The sequence below is a fragment of the Lynx canadensis genome, chromosome X, assembly GCF_007474595.2.
Source record: "Lynx canadensis isolate LIC74 chromosome X, mLynCan4.pri.v2, whole genome shotgun sequence".
NCBI classification, from domain to species: Eukaryota; Metazoa; Chordata; class Mammalia; order Carnivora; family Felidae; genus Lynx; species Lynx canadensis.
Window position 1 is genome coordinate 88,513,145 of NC_044321.2, and position 20,069 is coordinate 88,533,213.

A 20,069-nucleotide genomic window follows, 5' to 3' on the forward strand; every position below is an offset into this window, starting at 1 on the left:
TAGTCCAAAGAGGTAGCCCATTCTCCCAACTTCCCCAGATGTTGCCTCTGTGAGTCTAGAGGCCTGTTGTGTGACTTTTCGTAAAAGGACCTTGGCAAAAATATTAGTTCACCTTCCATCATAAAACTTGTTTTGTTAGCATTATGGAGAAATGCTTGGCAGATGTTGAGAAAATTGGATAAAAGTGTACTGTGGAGGGTCATAACCCATTTTGACCATTTAAGTCTGCCAGGGTATATTTATCTTTACAAAAATAAGTTTGAAAGTGGAGAGGGAAAATCACCCATAAACTTTAACCTAACCTATGATAATTTTACGTTCTCTTTTATCATTTTTATGGGTATATTTTACATCATTATAATGTGAATGTACTTACTATTTTGCATTCCTTGTCATTTTTGATGACAGCTTACTGTCTCCTTGCTGGGATTTACCATAATTTATATAATCCAGCCAAATCCTGGAGGTTATGGATTGTGGAGTAGCAAGAGATGATTTTTGGAGTTACATTTTAAGCTTCGCACACGGACAAAAATTTGAACTTTTTGTTAAAGACGAGAGGCCATGAAAGGTTATAGGGAGAGCCACAGTTTAATGAAATTAAATGTATCTATATACCTATAAACTTGAAGTAGTTTTTTTGTTTTGTATCATGCTCCCTGTTTTGAAATGTGTGTTTCATGGGCAGAAAGATAGTTTCCCTATCTGGATTGTCACCTCTGAATGCCACTGCCCTATCTGCGCGAGTCTACTTTGTATCCAAGAGACTCCACCAGTGTAACCTGTTGGCCGGACAGGTGGTATCCCAAACCCAAACCATTTTCCCCAATAAAGAGAGCCCGTGTAGCTGGACGGATTTCCTCCCCTGAAAATTTACCTGAAATTCCAGTCTTCACAGAGGGCGGCCAGTTGAGGAAGATACACGAAATGCCTCCGCCCCCTCCCTACTGACAGGTGCGCCTCTCTCCTGACGGCCCCACCTCTGTCTAGACAACCCTGACAGTGTAGAAGTTTCCATCTCCTTTTCCTTTCCCTCTCCTGTTCCCTCCCCTTCAGTCCCCCCCCCCCCCATCCCAGGCGCTTCCTGCCTGGAAACAAAAGATTGGTCCCCAGCAGCCCACTCAGGGCGATTTTAGTTTTCTGCTCACCCTCTGATTGGCCCGCGTGCGGTGCAGAGCCCGGGTGACGTCATAGCAGACAAGAGCTAGGGAGCGGTTGCCGAGCGGGGCTCTGCCGCGGGCGGGCAGCTGTCGGCAGCGCACCGTCTGGGGGCTCGCGCGGGGGGCTGCAGCTTTTCCCGGCCCGGAGCAAGTGTGCGGGGCCGGGAGGAGAGCCGGGGGTAGCGGGCCGGGCCCGGGGCTGCGGCTGCGGCTGCGGCTGCGGCCCCCCAGCCCCGCCAGCCCGAGCGCTCGGAGGTAGAGGAGAGGTCTGGACAGGGTGGCTGGACCAGCGGCAGGTAAATCCCGCGACTCACGGCGCCCCGCTCGCTCGGGGGAGGGTGTGGCGCTGCCGGGCAGATTTTCTGCCTTCCCGGGGTCCCCTCCTGCTCTCGCGGCGCCCCAGCCTCGGGTCCCCTACGTGGCGCCCCCGGAGCCCCGAGACCCAGCGCGCAGTTCGCGGGATCGCGCTGGGCGAACGCGGACGAGTGGGTGTGTCAGGGCCACTCTCGGAGGGCCTGGACCCCTCGGCTGGGGCAAGCCCTGGACTCGCTGACACGGGCCTGGGCCGCTGGAGGCCAAATCCGCCCCCAAAGCAACGTCAGCCCGTTAGTCTTACACCATCTTCCCGCCCCCTCCCCCAGCCCCAGTAGCGACGGCAGCCCCCCTCCCCCCCACCCAACCAAGGGGAGGAGGTGTGGCCGAGGCCCCGGGCAGGTCCGGGAGAAGGGGACGAGCCCAGCCTGAGCAAACAGAAAAAGTGACGGTTTTCTTAAACAGGCGCCCTTCCTTTTATTTTTCTTTTACCCTCCTCCCCTTTTTTTGGTGGGGGCGGGGGGAGGGTAATGACAGGAGGACTCATTTCTGTTCATGTGGAGATTGGAATGATGCAGTACTATCCCTAAAAAGGCTGGGGTCCCTCAGTTGGCCTTTGTCTTTGTCTGGGGGGCAGGGGTCATTAGGGGTCATTAGGGGCACTGCCCTCCTACCCCGTCCTCAGCTCACAGGGAGCCTTGCCGTCAGTTTGTGAACTGGCTCTGGCCAGACGCCTGCCGCACTTTGGGGCAGATTGAACATTTTAGATACTTGCTGTCACAGGTTTTCCTTCCTTAGGTGATGGTGGTGGAGGGTCAGGGTGGGAGGGCGGTGCCCGCAGGGAGGGAGCCAGAGGCCCCCACTTGATATTTTGGTCCCACCTTCCAGAATCCAGTGCCAGACTCTGGACTTGAGGGTTCTAGGCTGTGGTCTGTAGAAGCAAAGGAGAGAAGGGTGAGTGGCTTGGCTTTGGGAAGCATGAAGGGGGCGGTTGCAGTGTTATTTATTTATTTTTTTAAATGGCTTTCAGCCGGGAAGCCTTTAGCCATGTTAGTCTCGCTCCCCCCATGGTTTTGCAGACTCAAATCCAGGCCAACTGTATGGCTGTCTGAGGTGTTGGAACAGAAGGAGGTCCATTCCCGTTGGTGACAACACTGTGGCCCGGTTCTGGGATGACCGAGGTATAAAGGTCAGTGCGGTTTTCACTGGGCCATTTGCAAAATTATAATTGGGCAGGTCTGTGATTTGGTAGTTGAGGCCCCTAACCAGGGGCATCTTTGGGTAAAGGGGCTTAACTGGTAATGGATGACTAATAGGCCAGGGCTTGGAGGGAGAGCCATGTAAGCCTTCGTCAGTGTCTGGATACAAATGTCATACCTCCCTCCTCCATGAAAGAGGCAAAATGGGAAGAGACCGGCATGTATGCTGGGTGGAAGCTGACAGCTGAGAATGTCAAGGCCAGAGGGACTTTGAGATGTCAAGGAGCAGACCCTCCAAGCCTCCAGGCAGGCAGGTGGGCCTTGTGGGAGAGACCAAACAGAAAAAAAGAGGTTCACTTGTGATACAGATGCAGGCAAGGGGCCACAACACCCGAAGGGCGTTCTGACTAGCCGACCGTTACCACAGGTTGCAGATTTTCTGGTTGGAGGCAGAATGGGTGTACACAACAACCTGCTGAGGTCTTTGGGGAGAGGGGAATAGATGCGGCAAGTGAGGAAAATGAGGAATAACCGGGGGGATGGGGAGGTGCTGTCCCCATCAGAGACTCTGCTATTATGAGGTCAGAGACTTAAGCTACTATGAGGTCATAGAGGGTGGTCAAGGCCAAAAAAAATCAGGTCTAGAAATCAGATGGAGCAGGTGGGAACAAAACCATAGGGACATACAAGAAGAAAGAAGCTGTGGTCTTACCAGGAACCTGAATGCCATGATTTCCCACTGATGAGATGGGAAAATTTGGACGGGTGCCTCAGCCCATACTTAGGGGGACAATTTCTTGATATTTAGGGAATTGGTAGCATTCCCAACTGTGTAACCGCCTTCAGGAGCTAGTAGCTTTGGTCATAGGAAGGAGAAGAAACTCCATGAACGGTGGACTCAACAATGACTCTTTCCTCCTGGGTAAGGAGAAAGAAGGGGGGGGGCGGGGAGCAGGGTCCCAAAGGGGATTGGGGGAGATTTGAATTGGCCCGAGACACAGGTAGGTTGACTGTTTTTATATGGGGAGGGCCAGGGCCAGGTCTGGGGTCCCTGCTGCAGGCATGGGGGTACCTGCCTGTGCTAAAAAAAAAAAAAAATGCCCTCCTTCCAGGGGCCCATGGGATGGTGAAAGTCACTGGTCTTGAAGGTAAGTGCAGTTGTTGAGGCATCTGGGGGGGCAGCTTAAGCTCCAGCTGCCCTGCTGGCCCCCGCCTTTCCACCCCCGCCGCCTGAGGCCAGGAGGTTCCCTCCGCAGGGCCTGGGGTGGCCTAGCCTGCCAATTCAGCACTATGCGGCTTCTCCAGCAGGGGGCAGGAAAGGGCACGCAGCAGCTGGCAGGGCCAGAGCCCTCCATTTCTGGTGTGAAGCTGGAGCCTTCTGAGCAAGTAACAGCTATACACTTCAAATCTGATTTAGGGGTACAGAGAACCAAAGGAACCCCCAGACCTGGCATTCTGTTTCCATTCCCTCCGGAAATGTGTCGCTTCCTGGTGTGCCCCACGCCTTTGGAAGACATTTGCACTTACAAACTCAGTGATTGCTCCAGTCACTCATATACACAGGCTAACCCAGAGTTTAATTGGAAATGTTAATCAGTGCAATGGATCCATGTCTGATTTGCACGTTCGCTCAATTATGTGCAGGCTGGGGCAATCTGTGCTGCACCCTGGGGCCATAACGAGGGGCAGAATGGCATAGCTACAGCTGGGTGTGCGCAGGTGAGAAGCAAAATGGGGGAGGCGGACCTTGAACACTGGAAAGAGATGAACGGTTTAGTGGTGGGGAATGGAGATCATTCCCAAGGTGTGGTCACAGAAAGGCCTGGGCCTTTCCATTGAGATGGAATAGGACTGTCTTAGAGCCCACACAGTGGAGCCGGGGGCCAGGGTTTTGCCATGAGCTGGGAGGAGGCTGGATTTGGAGAAGGAGGTGTTTGGTTTTTTTTTTTTTTTAGAGACTAGAGGACCAGGATCCAGGATGGAATGAATAAACCTGAGGAGTCAGAGAAGTCAAGTGTTCTGGTCTGCTTCTGCCCCTCTTCTGAGCCTCACTCGCCTTGTCTTTCAAATGACAGCACTGGACTTGGTGGTTTCTGAGATGGTCGTGACATTTTAGGAAGTGGGTCCATTTGTTCTGGGTCATGAAGGCAGGTCCCCGTTAGGACAACATCCCCCCCCCCAAACCATTTATCCTTTCAAATCACACTTTTTGATATGCCTGCCAGTTTGGGGGAAAATAATACAAAACAAACCCCACAACCACTATACATATTTCATTTCTTTTAGCAGTGTGGGTTTATTTTTATTTCATGTGAATGGGACACAGAGGGGAGAAGAGAAGTCCAAGTGGAGAATCTGCTAGGGACCCTGTAACCAAGGCCCTGAAAAGCTCTTTGGGGATCTTATGCAGATCTTCTTCAACTCCGTAACTCAGCCTCCAAACAGAAGGGCTTGGGATAAGAGGAAAGGAAGGCCTGCTTAGGATGTGTATCCTTTTCCTTCCTTCTCCCTCATGTCTCTCTGAGCCAGGTGGACTTTCTGGAATTCTGCATCCTCAAGAGACACTACCCCTAACCATCAACACAATCGCGCCCTCTAGTGACCTCAACAGGGACATGACTGGCAGAGTTCCCCATGCATCCCCTGGTCCAGCTTCCAGGCCAGTGCTGATCTCCTGTGCAGCTGTTAACTCCCTGTGGAGAAGGGCTCCAGTCCTTCCAAATGGCCTGGAGAAACTGAGGCAGTTGCAGCTTCTTGCAGGTCCTTCTGTATGGATGGGGCTGGAAATTGAGCAAGAGAGCCATCACCCTAGTGCTTAGTTTCCTCCCTCTGGGCCTGAAAAGGGTTCCAGAACTCCTTCCCCGCCATCTTTAGTGCTGGGCCGGGCACCTGCCATGGGAGGGCCCTGTGCTAGAGAGAAGAGTTGGCAGTTGGCTACAGCTCCCCCCGCCCCGCACTCCCCCCAGCAAAGCGGCAGCCCTAGTCCCCAGACAGAGAGGCTGGCAGGAAACTGGAATGCAGCAAAGCTGGGGTGCTGGTAGGCACAAAGTGGGTACACTGATCCCTGGCCCATCCTCCAGTAGGAGGCTAAGCCACAGGTGCAGACACAAGGCGTGTAAACATGCAACATGATACAGACACATAATACGGTATATGGTACATGTATGTATGTAATATGGTATATGGTACGTGATGTGGATCAGATGCATGTCACACACAGCACGGAATAGAGACAGTGCACACACAACACAGTGCAGCCCCACGGCACATACACTCTACAGTACCGACACCGTATACGTACGCATGATCTAAACACGACTGCACGCACACCCAACATGATACAAACTGGACACACACAAAATGGCATAGATACGACACGGCGCACACACGACAGGGTACAGGCACACAGGGCACCCAAATACAGTGAGTGCAGGAAGCGGCACAGATATACTTGAGCCGGCATTCACTCACACATAGGCCACATCCCTGCACTCCCCAACAAAATTCACCCCGCAGACAGGCCAGAGGAGTGTGGCCACCAGGTGGAGCGCTGCATCCTGCCAGTCTCATCTGCACTGGCTCCAGCTGTGCGGTTGGGGGATTCGAAGTAGGCCGCCCTGCAGTTCATCCGAGGCTAAAGCCAGGGGGAGGCAGGCCTGAGGTCAGCTCTTGATCTTGCGCAGAAGCCCGGAGGTGCTTGGTCGGTTTGGGCTGGTGCATCCACTGCCCCACACCTGGCCCTCTGGCGCTGCTCCCCACCCCCGTGGGTGCTTGGTGCCGTCCCCGTGCACAGGAGACTTTTTGTGGCCACACTTCTTGAGCCCTCTTCCAGTCCTGCCTCTTTCTGGGGCTTTGGCAGCCGGCACTCACCTCCCCTCACCCCACCCCCTTGCAGGCTGAGCTCATGCAGCAAGGGATTTTGGGCACACCACTTCGCAGCCCAGTGGGTGCGATCTGGAAATGCTGCTGGGAGTGTGCGAGTGGGAAGCACTCAGGGAATGCCGGGGCCGCTGGGGGACAGACGGACAGACGTGCTCTGGAGTCTCGCCAGGGGCAAGTGGCAGACCTAGGGTATGGCTTCGTCTTCTTATTCACCAGGGGGAATTGGGAATCATGGGGCTTTTCTTGGCTCCCTGAGGCTTCAGTTTTACCGTCTCTACCTTTGCATATCCATCCATCCTTGTCTCTGGATTAGGACCTTGTGCGTTCGGTGTCTTCTAATAGAACGTGTGCTACCTGGGTCTGGCTTTGTTGGGATGTAACATATAGGTGCTGCTTTTCTGTGAGGACAGACACCGTGGAGGGAAGGAGGGGGCAGGGCGGGAAGGACTGCAGAGGGAATATTGGTGTCTTCTTGAGAGGCTCGAGTGATTGTGGGAAAAGGCAGAACAGAGAAGGGTTGGAGACCTTGTCTCCATGGTTGGATATGGAAACCTCTGTGGAAAAGACAGGGTAAACTGTCACCAAAAAGAAAACCCCAGTATATAGTCACCCTAAGAAATCTGAGAAAGACCACAGAAGACCTCCCTGTTAGGATCAGAGGCTGAGGTCCTCAGCAGCTGTGAGATGGTAGCAGACTAGGGACCCTCCAAGTGCTTCCCACCCCCAAGGCAGTGAAGGAGGTCGCTGAGAAGGGAAGGACGCAGAGGTGGAGACTTGGACTTGAGGCATGAAATAGGCCTCCGTAAACAGCAACGGAAGTGAAATCGACAGCATCAGTATTGCCGGGTCCTCAGGAAGCTCAGGTATCCTCAGAGCCAACCTGCATTTGTCGTCATCTCTCAGGTTTCTATAGTACGCCGGACAATACCACACCCTGCGAAAATGCAAATACTTCACATCCGTCCCGTTTGATCTATTCCTCCCGAGGACACACGTCCACGGTGACTAGGGCCGGTCTTTTCCATGAGCTAGCAAGCAGATCCAGAGTGGTGAAAGGACAGCAGGTCTCAACTTGAAGCTAGCACTTCAGTGCCCTTTCTGGACTCTGACACAACAGTGCCTTTTTTTTTTTTTTTTTTTAATGCTTTCTCCCCTGTCTGATTCTCTGCCTTCTCCAGGGGTTTTCTGAAATCCATTGTTGTGTGAGTGTGACGTTTGCGGGGGTTGGCTGAGGGACTCGTAGCAGGTGGAGAAAGAGGTTCCTGCACCCCCACGATGCTTCTCTTGGCAGGTTTCCCCCAAGAAAGAGCAGCTGAGTCCTTGCATCTTGTGGCAACTGGTGTGCCCAGCACCCAGTCCATCGGAGCTGAAGGCAGCCCGGCCCCTTCTCATGGGCAGCGCCCACCTGTGCTGAGGTCCTGCGGGAGTGGCGGTGAGAGGTGAGTAATGGACTCCAGGGCAGGGAGTTAGGGATCTCCAAGTCCAGGTAAATGCCACCTTGCCACCAGAGCTCCCAGTATGAAAGACCCTGACCCCACCTCAGAGCCAGGCCTCAGGGCACAGCCCCTCCTTCCTGGGGGATTGTGGCCCTTATGGCTGCCCTTGGTTTCTTGGTTCGCCCATCTCTAATGTGGATAGGAATGACAGCCTTGACCTACATTGTAGGGTGAGGAGGAGAAATAACCTAGCAGTCATTGCCAAGTCCGTTGCAAATGCTCAAGCTCCACCGAAGAGCTTCAGCAGAACCACAGACACGCTTCCCATCAAGGTGCCGCTTCCTTTCTTCCTGCTTTCCTGATGTCAAGGTGGCATTTAAGCCGCATGGCACTAAGTGACCAATCAGCTCCTGTAATTTCTCCTCCACAACTTAGATTTTACCTTCCTGGTCAGAGTGTACCCCAACCCCATCTATCCCAGCTTCTGGGCCTGGCGGGCGTAAACTTTCCAGAACCTTCCCTCTGCCTTCCCAGCCAATTGGAACGCTTTCTCCCCCAGCTCTCCAACGACACTTGAGTCTGTAGTATGTAGTGTGGCCCTTGCTTCTCTACTGCCTTAAGTAATTCTTGCACGGTTTCTGGAGTATTCGTCTTGGCAGGTAGGTTAGACTACAAACTACGTGTGGGCACTAGATTTCACAGGCTTCTAGTCTCTCTCACAAGTGCGACTGACGGTTCCCCTGTCAGACTTTTGACTGGGGCCCCACTCGCCCTCTCCACATCTTTCAGGTTCCTTGGCCTGCCTCTGATCATCTACCCTTTTCCTGTCAGGTGGCCATTATGCCTTCCTCTGTCAGCTGTTCCATCTGGCCTTATGTTGCCATATGCTGCCGTCCAGCTACCTGTCCCTCTCTTTGTCTGGCCTTGTATCTGTCTCCTTGTCAGCTACCTAGCCGTCTCTCAACATGCCCAAGTCAAAAGCAACCAAACCAACGAAACTAGAAAGCCCCCAACAAGAAAAAGAAATGAAACAGAAAACCAATAGGGAAAATGCAAGGCCAGTCTCTTTCCCACTGAGCCTGCCTGCCCTGGGCCTACAGGACAAAGGCAAAGTGCAGCCCAGTGGCAGGTGTTTCTGTGATGCCTTCTCATGAGGGGGAAGCTCCAGAGTTTCGGCCGGGAAATGGAGGGTGTGAAATTACAGCCTTTTGCCGATACTGATGTATTCAGCTTTCTAGAGATGCCGCGGTAGGGGATCCTCTATAGACCTGGAGCGACAGAAGGTAACTAGAACTCACTAAAGTAAGAAGCAAGCCCCCGGGGTCTCTCCTGGGTGTTCTGTGACAGCTACAATAATAATTTGTATTTATCGTCTACTGTTGTGAGCCCTGTGCTAGGCATTTTATTTGCATGAGACCATTTGATCTCCCAGTAATTCTGCAAGGTAGGTATTTTTTTTCTAATAGTTACTCTTTTTGCTCCTGATTATAAAAGTGATACTAGCTCAAGGTAGGTACTAGAATCATTGTCCTACCCACGAGGAGGAGACAGAGGTTGAGAAGGGGCTACGTAACTTGCCTGTAACTGGACACGTGCTGTGGCTTTGGGAGGAAAGACACTTTCTCGAGAGTGTCTCAGCAACCCAAATGATGTTGGTACTCTTGAGTGCTCTCTCTTTCTCTCTCTCTCTCTCTCTCTCTCTCTCTCATATAAGCATACTGATGTACTCTTGGACATTCACACAGTCCTTATGCCTCCTTGACTCACACTGTTCACACTGGACATGTTCGTGGGGATGATCACTCCCACCCCCTCACCCTCACTCACAGTCGTATTTACAAACATACTACACACAGGCTCACTCCTGCTACCACACTCTTATATACTCACATTCTCATGCTGACGCACTCCCACTTGCCCTACACCCCGGCCACACGTTCTCACCCACCCACACCTTTACGTTTTCTTACGTTCTTGCACGCTCACAGTCACGCCTTCTCGCTGATGTCCACACAGGTGATAGAATCACGTTCAACCTTCCACTTCCTCCACACTCACACACGGTCTATACACAGACCTACGTTGACTGTCCCCTGCCCATTTCTCATACAGCCATACGTATCCAAGTTTTATGTACTCTTAATGCATTCGCCCTGTCACTATTTCGTCCTCACAGTAATACACTTGGACAACTCACAGCTCCTCACAGGGACACACACACACGTATGCATGCTCATACCGTAAAGGTGGTCTCACCGTTTCCGCTTTTGTGCCTCCTTACAGTCTTACACTCAGGATTAGGTGCTTTTGGACTCCTCCTCAGCACCGGCCCAGCCTCCCCTTCTCTGACACATTCACGCAGAATCACACTTGCACGTGGAAACACACTCCTTTTGACACGCATTCATGCTCAGTCGCTCACCTTCACACTGAGACCCGGTTGCCCACTCCAAACTCACAGGTATACAGCCTCCAATGTGGACACCCACACTCAGTTTTGGTAAACTCATCCACTTTCGCCGACGTGTGTCGCCCTGCCCTCGCGTGCAAACACGGCCACACGTGTGCAGCCGCACGGACGCACACCCCCATATGCCCACTCACATGCAGTACTCGTGCAAGCTGGCGTGAACACACGGTGACACTTACGGCCCACCCGTGCTGATATGCCGCCGTTTGCACGTTTTCACATATTGTCACATTCACGGCAATACGCTCAACATCCTACACTCCCGCACGTCACCATTGGCACACAGGCACACACTCACACTCCCCTACGCTCACATGTACACCCTTTCACCCTCTAACTGCCATTTCTGCATTACCCATATTCACAGCGGCACCGTCCCACTTGCCGCACACTCGCATTCTCACTCCCGTACTATCGTGCCGTCCCACCGCCTACATTGCTACACGCATTCGCACCAGTACGCAGATAGCGTCCTATGCAGTCATTGACCTGCGCTTACGCGGGCGCACACCAGGCCAGCCCACACGGTTCATACTGCCGCTTGTCAGTGCTCATAAGTACGTTCATGTGCTCACACGCAGGCAGCTACGGACTCCACGAATGGCCGTGCAGAGTCACGCTCACTCACGCTCACATCCACTCTGCGATGTCGACCCTTAGGTTGACACACTTGCTCACACTGGCCTGCGTTCCCGTGCGGTCACTGATGCTTAAATACGTGACTCTAGCTCATCGTACTCGCCTGAACTGTCACGGACTCTTCTTTGGACTCTCACACGGGCCCGTCGGCCCCGACAGACTCACCCTGACATTGACCTGCACTGCCTCACTGAGATGATCTGACTCATGCATGTCTGTGATTCACGTGTGCATGTAGTGACCCCGCCCTCCCCCACACTCCCACCCATTCCCAAACTCTTATACGTGCCCCCACACTGATATGGCCACAGTCACATACTTTCTCACTGACACACGCACACCGTAACACCCCCCCACTGCAGGTAGCTCGTGATCACGGTTGTCACTTTTTTTCCTACTTACCACTAATGCTCTCCTCTCCCCTGCTATCGAAGGTTTTTCAGCAACCTGTGGCCACAGGAAGAGTGTTGGTCTGAGCCAGGGTACCAGTGGGACTAGATCTTTCTAGAGCAGAAAGGAGTGGAATTGATATCTAGGATTAAAAAGTAAAAGCTCAAACCCACAGATCAAATTTTATATCCTTTTGCCATAATTTTCTTTTACAGAAATCCTCTCTAATAGAGAGGCTCAGCCAGTCTACCCAAACAGGGTGGGAGGTTACATGGTTTATTTTCTGGAAATTTATGGCTTAACGTGTGAACTCCTTTCTCTCCCCAGGGGAGGGGAGGGTAAAGAATGTGTTTCCTTATGCATGCCCAGTGGTTTCCTAGGCAAAAGTATGTGTCTGTGATTTTATATGCCTGTGATCTAGAAGTCCATGCTGATTACAGTAGGCACCTCTCATGTAGCCTAGGTCTGCTTTTACCCTGCCAACCCTGGGACATGGTATTCAAGCAAGAGAAAGGAAAGGTTAATGAGTTAGCTGGATGATAAAAGAAATTTCTGTTGAGCGTGCATGTGCATACATAGACCCCATTGGAATTTCAACAGCTGTTACTAACAAGTTAACAGAGGAAATTTCTCAGTAGGCGTGGATAAAGGCAAGCTGAAGAAACTTCCTTGCACTCCAGACAGACTGTAGATTTCCCTGCAAGAGGGTAAAAAGAAGCACAATTCCCAGGAGTGAACCAATAGATGAGGAGCCTGGTGCCAGAGTCCTGTGCCACCCCTAGTTCCCAACCAGAGATTTAGAAGCATGAGGCACCTTGTAGGACCCTCCTGAGTCCATGGCTTCCCCTGCTGAAATCTCTCCGGAGCAAAGTGTGTCCAAGCTGCCATTCGATATGGATTCTGGCACCATGGGGAAAGAAGCCTTCGTTCTGGAATACCACGTACTACCCTGTACACCTGAGATTAGATTGAGACTTTCTTGGGAAGCAGAGACCACATCATCTTACTTATTTTGGATTCCCAATGCCTGGCATGATGCCAGGCCCAGAGCAGCTACTTGTGAAACTTCATTAAGAAACTGAAAGAAGTAGGTGGACACCAACATGTCAGAACAGATCCAGTGCCCCTCTTCCTCAATCCCAGAATTCTCATGGCATTACCAGCTTAGACTGAGAATTTGCTATGGACCCTATATAGTGCTAGACCCAGAAGGAGATTCGGATGGAAGAAAGAAACGTACTCTGCCCTTGAGGTACTTGCATTCCAGTGGGAAAGATGAAGTCACCAGACAAGGGTATCACCAGGCCACAGTCTTCAAACATGGGATTGCAGGAATCTTTGTCATGTAACCCAGTGGTCTTCAAGCTCCCAAGGCCTTGAGGGTCCAGGAGTGGTTGGGAACAGCAGCCAGGATTTAGGGAAGTCATTTCCCAAAGCAAACCTCCTCGTAGAGCTCTTGCTTAGCACAGAAATATGCCGTCTTTCCGGACGATTGTGTGTGACAGAGCCCTTTGTCACTGTGCCTAAGGTAGAGGAAGGAAAGTGAACTGTAGACCTTAACAGAAATTTTGTACTTAGTTAAAATTTAGCTGCCACCTCCTCCAAGAGATGGCTTTAGAGAAGTAGCCTGGCAAATTTACATTTGATCGTTTCTGTCGATAACGCTGAGTGTCCCCAGAAGCAATTTACATAATTTTACGGGACTGGGTGAATTTTAGGAAGGAAAAAAATGCACTTGCCTGAATTCACTTGAATGCACTGAGTAGTGCTCAGTGCGTAGACCCACCCCTTTGCATTGATGTATTTTATACTTTTAAAAACAGTTAATGACCCATTCATCCATTATGATAGAGGAATCGGGAGCCCCAGCTCTGAAGTCGGCAGACGAACATTTGGATCCCAGTTTGGCCACCTCCTAGCTGCAGAACCTTGTTTGAGTCAATTACTTATCCCTCTTAAGCCTCAGTTTCCTCATCCGTAAAATGGGAGTGACACTAATAGCCTCTACCTCACTGAGTTGTTATGAGCGTGAAATGAGATAACATATGAAAATATTTAGCACAATGTCTGACCTACAGGAAGTACTCAACAAATGATCTTATTATCCTCACCACAGCCCTTTGAGATAGGTGCCATCAAAGGGACAGAACCCTGAGAGAACAGAGACAGAGCATGGTTCTTTGCAGCCAAGGACCTGATTTTCATGGGACTTGTTGCCTGCTTTCCTTCTAGTTCTGCTTAACCACAAGCTAGGAGTCAGTGCTCATCCCCATTTGAGAAGAGGAGTGACAAATAGAATTAATCTATAGAGAGTTGCCTCCATTCCTTTATCATTCCGGAACATGCGTACCTGGCCGCCACGGCAATGTCTCTGGCTCATGTCAATGTCCCCTTGAGCCCTACAACTTTCCCCTTGACAGCATGGAGTCCTCAGTGATGTCCCCTTCATTTGCTGGTATAGAAACTTGAGAGAGAGGACTAGGAGAGACTCCTGATCCCGGTGGAGCTGGAAGTCTGCTCTCTAACTGCAGACATCACTCTGCCCTTGATTCTAACGCTGGAATGTCTGCTTTGTGGGTAGAGGGTCTGCCCATTTCCAGGCTTTGGTCTCAAACCCCACAGTGAAGACACAGTCCACTGTGAAGCCCTAGGAACATTCATGTCCACGCAAAGGCTGTGAGTAACTGAGAACATGTCATACCACGTGAAACCGTTGTGTGATGGAGGAAGCGTAAATCGGAGCGTGGGCTTTGGAGTCCCACAGACGGGATTGTAGGCTTACTTTTCCCCTCTACAACCTCAGCAAGTGACTGGAGGTCAGTTTCTTCTGCAAAATGGAAATACGAATGCCTAATGTGGTTATGCAAGTTACGTGAACTTGCACAAGAGTAACTCTTACCAAAGTGCCTGGGGCAGAAGATCTCAATGATTGCTGGCGATTTGGTTTATGGCTCGTGAGGTCTGTGGTAGTAACTGTAAACTTCTTCTGTTGGTAGAATATCTTGAGTCGCTTCCACACATTTCCCACATGCGAGTTATTTGACTCTCACAACGTCTTAGTGGAGGTAGTCCCCTCTTGTACATGAGGAAGTAGGTTCAGAGGGGCCAAGGGATGTATCCAAGGTCATGAAGCTCGTTAGCAGCAGTACTAGGCTGATATGGTACCAGTCCACACTGACCATTTGCATCTTTGCTTGGCAAAGCCTCTGGGGGCTACAGTCAGCAAATTAGAGCTGTTTGAACTGAGCATAATCCTTATGGGGAAAAAATGTGAACACTAGTTACGCTTTTTCTGTTATCACATTGTATTTCTTTGCATCCTGTACAACGTCCAACATGGTTGCAAGAGTGCAACAAATGTGACCTCATAAGAGTACCCTTTGCAGCAAGGCTGAGTGACGTGTGGCCACAGTGACACTACTGACCACCAAAAGGAAAATCTTTCTCCAGGCACGCCATGTGGTTTTGTTCATTCTGCTCAAGTAACACCAGATATTCAGTGTCTGGGATTTCTTTTTTTTTTTTTTTAATAGTTTTTTAATGTTTACTTATTATTCCTGAGAGATTGAGACAGTGAGAGAATGCAAGCGGGGGAAGGGCAGAGAGGGGGGAGACAGATAATCCTAAACAGGCTCTGCACTGTCAGCGCAGAGCCGAACATGGGGCTCGAACTCAGGAGACTGAGATCGTGACCTGAGCCGAAACCAAGAGTCAGACACTTAACTGACCAAGCCAACCAGGTGCCCCCAGAGTCTGGGATTTCTTAAAACCTTCTGAAGCACATCCACAGACCTCGGGTGCCACTTGGCTGTTTCTCTTGATGTGAAAATTTACGTGGTTTTATAGCTCTCAAAGTCGAGATGCGTAGATATTTATGTTGCTTCCCACTAGATATTCCTAGTTTAATTTTTGCTGAGACATACAGCGTGTCAATGTGGTTTTTCTTTGTATGTTGACTTTTGCAAAAGTTACACATTGACATCAACCTTAGTAAACTCTAGGGATAACATGGGAGGACCCAAAGTGGAGGGCTTTTGACCTTTGTGTAGGATTGATTGGTTGATTGATTGCCTCATAGCCATACTCAAAGTGAAGTACTCTTATCTTGGCTTCTGGAATGTCTTATACCCAGTTTTCCATTTCTTTAACCACATTCCTCAGGGATCTCTGGTTCCTTTTCCTCTTGGAGCCCCTAAATGTTGGTGTTCCCCAGAAGCCTTTTCTTCCCTCTCATTCTGTACTCTTCCTGGGCACTTGTACCTGCTCCCATGCCGATGGCCTTTGAATTAATATCTGCAGCCCCACATGTCCAGCTCTCCGCTGAACCATTTCATGGGGCCAGATGAACATGGTAGAACAGCTGTCGTGTTTGTATTTATCGTCTTTCATCTTGGCATCTCTGTTGAGAGGGCCAGATAGCTAGAGAGATTTTTTCCACCACCTATGAATGGATGTTCCTTCCGGCTTTTTATTACTTGCTATGTGATTTATAGCTCTCAAAGTTGAGATGGGTAGATATTTGTGTTGCTTCCCACTAGATATCCCTAGTTTAATTTTTGCTGAGACATATGACGTGTCACTGTGTTCTCTTTTCTTTGTATGTTGACTTTTGCAAAAGTTACACATTCGAGGTCCATCTGTAGATACTTATTGGTTTTTGTAGAATTTTTATGTTTGTTTGTAAAGTCTATATAAGAGTTGAAATGTATTTTCTCTGAAACTCACAAGTACTGTCATATTGGCCAGAAACATTAGAACAATTTGTCCTTATTATTCGTGTGGAAATATGATTAATACTGGTGCTTTCATGGCTGCTAATATGAAGGGCTCCCAACATAATTGTATTTGTTATCAGTCTGCCAGCTTGGCTAGTATTTTTTCCACCATTCTAAGCTAATTGTTTAGTCTTATTTTATTTATTTATTTATTTATTTATTTATTTATTTATTTTTCATTCATTCATTCATTCATTCATTTTCAGAGAGAGAGAAAGAGTGTGAGTAGGGGAGGGGCAGAAAGATGGAGAGAGAATCCCAAGCAGGCTCCACGCTGTCAGTGCAGAGCCCGACATGGGGCTCGATCTCACAAACCATAGGATCATGACCTGAGCCAAAACCAAGAGTCGAGCACTTAGCCGACTGAACCACCCAGGCACCCCAACTCTTGTTTAAAAAGATCCCCAAAAAACAAATGAACAAAAGCCAGACAAAACAGAAAGTGACACACAGTTCTAGTTGGAATTCAAAACAAAAGCTAAAAAGGTTAAACCGGGGACCTAATATACAGCATGGTGACTACAGTTAATAATACTGGATCGTGAAATCTGCTAAGAGAGTAGATGTTGTGTGTTCTCACCACACCAAAAAAAGTAACTGTGTAAGGTGATAGATATATCAGTTAACCATTGATAACCATTTCACAGTGTATACATACATCACACAGTATATACCTTGGCAGTTTTTATTTGTCAATTGTACCTCTGTAAACCTGGAAAAACCCCTAAAGACTGAAAAAAAGAATTTTATCTCCCACATCCTTTGGGGCCTTTTGGGATAGAAATGTATTTCCATTCAGGGTCCTGAGATCAATTAATCCCACCGGGCCTAACATCCCTGCCATCTTTGGTCAAAAACAGAGGCCCCTCTTGAAACGTCTCTTCTCCTGTCTCCTGTCTTGCTAATCCCATGTTGCCTGTGCTTCCTTCTCCCCCGGCTCACCTTCTCAGTGTTGTCTCTTCCAGAGAAGAGATTATTTCCATGTTGCTACCTGGAACATCCCACCCTATGGGGAAAAATTCCCCCGAGTCTTCAACCTTAGACATCTTGCTACCCTGTCACCCAAGTAATAATTCTGAAATTCACAGCTAACCGTGCCCCCGCCACCGCCACTTGAAACCTCTTTATCTTAACAGGAAGAGCCCAAACCCCAGAAAAAGGCATACAAAACCCTTCTTCATTTCATCTCTACTGATCTTATTTTTTCCCATCCCTCTTCTTTACTATGGTCAGGCCAAGTGACCTGTAGTTCCTCTGGGGCCTAACACATAATGTTCCTTGTGCCTGAGACACATCCTCCCTAATTCAGCTCAAGTGTATGTCCTCCACGAAGTCCCCTTCATGGTTTTGAGAGTCCCTTATTCTGTCCTTCAGTAGCAACCTGTTGTCATCCTTGCACTGAGCTGTCATGGCCAACACCCATGACACTTTAAGTCTCTTCAAGGGCAAGGAGTGTGCCTTGTTCATGTCTTGCCCTGGAGTCTGGTGAACTCCTACTCATCCTGCAGTACCCAGCTTGAGTGTTATATCCTCTGACTTCTGGGCAGTATGAGTTACCCTTCCTCCACTGTACTTCCAAAGCATCCTCTGCCTACTTGGGCACAGACTATAGAGACACTTTGGAAATGCTGAAAGAATGAATTTACTTATGAAGATTGAGTGATTTCCTCAAGGTCACAGAGTGATCCAGAAGTAGATCTGGAACGGCTCTTCTTTTTATTGGAGATAATTCTTTTAGGGTTATAAAAACCCTAACTAAGACCTGGAATTAAAGGTGCATAACAGGGTGCAACTTAGTTGTTTTTTTTTCTTTTTTTTAATGTTTATTTATTCTTGTGAGAGAGAGAGAGCACAGGCGGGGAGGGGCAGAGAGAGAGACACACACAGAGGGTGCAACTTAGTTCTTAAATGAACTATGAAAGGAAAGGTTTTTTTTTTTCTCCAAGTATTATCTTCCTAATACATTCCCCAAAAGAGGTCTGCTCTGTTCACATATGGTTCCAGTTCTAGAATTTGCTGTGTATCAGAACATACGTATCTCTTCTTCTGTAGTTCACTAGGAGCCAGTGGCCTGGCTTCTTTAAAGCGTCATACATGTTACTTTCTTTCAGAGGTTTGAGATCTGTTCTCTCTCTTTTACACAGCATGAGCATCACTTAGTTCAGAAATAGGGGCTTAAAACTAAGAAAGCTATTCTAGCATGATTGGAGTATTTGTTGGTTGGAATATGCTGTTGAATAATGGCCTACACCAACCTAATGCTTTTCACTTTTCACATCCTGGTGAACTCCTCCTCATCCTTCAATACCCCGCTCAAGTGCTGTATCCTCTGACCCCTCTGGGGACATGTTATCCTTCCTTCTCTGTCCCTCCAAAGCCTCCTATGCCTAGGGTCTCATTGCATTGTATTTCCTATTATGCATGTCTGTTGTCCTGAGCTCTTTGAAGACAGGGACTGGTCTTTATCTGTCTCCATACACCCTCTGTACCTGACACAGCACCTGGTACATGTGAATGTTGGTGGCATGGAGATAAAAGGCAAGGCAGTGATGTTCTTTGGGACAATTTCAAACACTTCCCTTATGCATGGAAGTATGATTATTGGTACTGATTTCTCATCTAGTAAGACAGTAGTCAGTTAAAGAGTTTTGCCCTCTTGTGAACGATCATGGTCCCTCCTTTTTTTTTTACCACTCTACATTTGGCAATACACATGCAAAATAGTTGTTTTGTAGTTGTATTTTTGTCTGTATATTTCATGTATGTTTTATATATATAATATGCATCCAGAGAGGAAGCTCACCACTCAAGCCTATAATCTCACTCGGGACCAGGCGTTTATCTCTTACCTTCCACTGCGTGCCATGGTGCCTGGCACATAAGCTTAAATCAGTATTTGTTGTTTGAATACATGGGTGCATGCATAGGTGGGTTACTTAAGAGGTACATTCTCTTTTTTTTAATTTTTTAATGTTTATTTTTAAGTGAGAGAGAGACAGAGCATGAACAGGGGAGGGGCAGAGAGAAAGGGAGACACAGAATCCGAATCAGGCTCCAGGCTCCCAGCTGTCAGCACAGAGGCTGACACAGGGCTTGAACTCACAAACCGTGAGATCATGACCTGAGCTGAAGTCAGATACTTAACTGATTGAGCCACCCAGGCGCCCCGAGGCATATTCTTGGAGTTACTATCTAATCTGACCTCTCAAAGGGTAGTAGGTTTCTGTTTTGGTCTCAGCATTCTTTGAAACAAAAGTCGACCAGAAACTAACAAGGAGACTGCACGTAATTCGTTTCTTTTCCTATAAGAAGCAATGTTCGGCTGGCATAAGATCTTTTCTGGTCCTCTCTTTATGCAACTGTATAGCCTGTAGACCCTTATCATTAAGCTGGGCAGGAGAGTGTAGGGCATGCCGAGACAAACCACCGAAGGCCAAAACCAGCTGGCGATTGGCGGACATGACTGTGGGTGCAGGCAAGGGTATTAGGCTCAGTCTTAAAGGAGAAAGAGCAGTCTGAGACAAACATTGTGTGACGCAGAGTTATAACGCAGAATTATATAATTTATTATGAACTCCAGCCTTCCAGTCCTTTTTCCCACCCAAGTTTTTGTCAGAACATGTGCTAGGCCACAGTCCAGGCTCACAGGAGTAATCTAGGAGCTACTGCCTGATTCCCCCTCTGGTCTGCTGACTCCAGCTCCTTGTGCCAAGCCCTGCTTCTGCTTTATCTGCAGCTTTCCTACCAGGCTGCCCTACCTTCCTTCGAGGTGAGGGCTGGGCCCCGTCGTCTCAACCCTGGGGCTT

At 49.2% G+C, this 20,069-nt stretch overlaps 1 protein-coding gene across 4 annotated transcripts in view; it reads left to right on the forward strand.

Moving 5' to 3' along the window:
• Positions 1-1,395: 1,395 nt before the first annotated feature.
• Positions 1,396-20,069, forward strand: part of PAK3 (p21 (RAC1) activated kinase 3) — a 121,479-nt gene continuing 102,805 nt past the window's right edge. For 2 of the 4 annotated variants that reach the window (XM_030306107.1, XM_030306111.1), the window contains exons 1-3: positions 1,396-1,456; positions 2,552-2,661; positions 7,845-7,992. The gene's annotated coding sequence lies outside the window, so the exon portion shown is untranslated. Of the gene's footprint in view, positions 1,457-2,364; positions 2,427-2,551; positions 2,662-7,844; positions 7,993-20,069 lie in introns of those variants that run through there. The other 2 variants (XM_032592209.1, XM_030306108.1) reach the window with 2 other exon arrangements.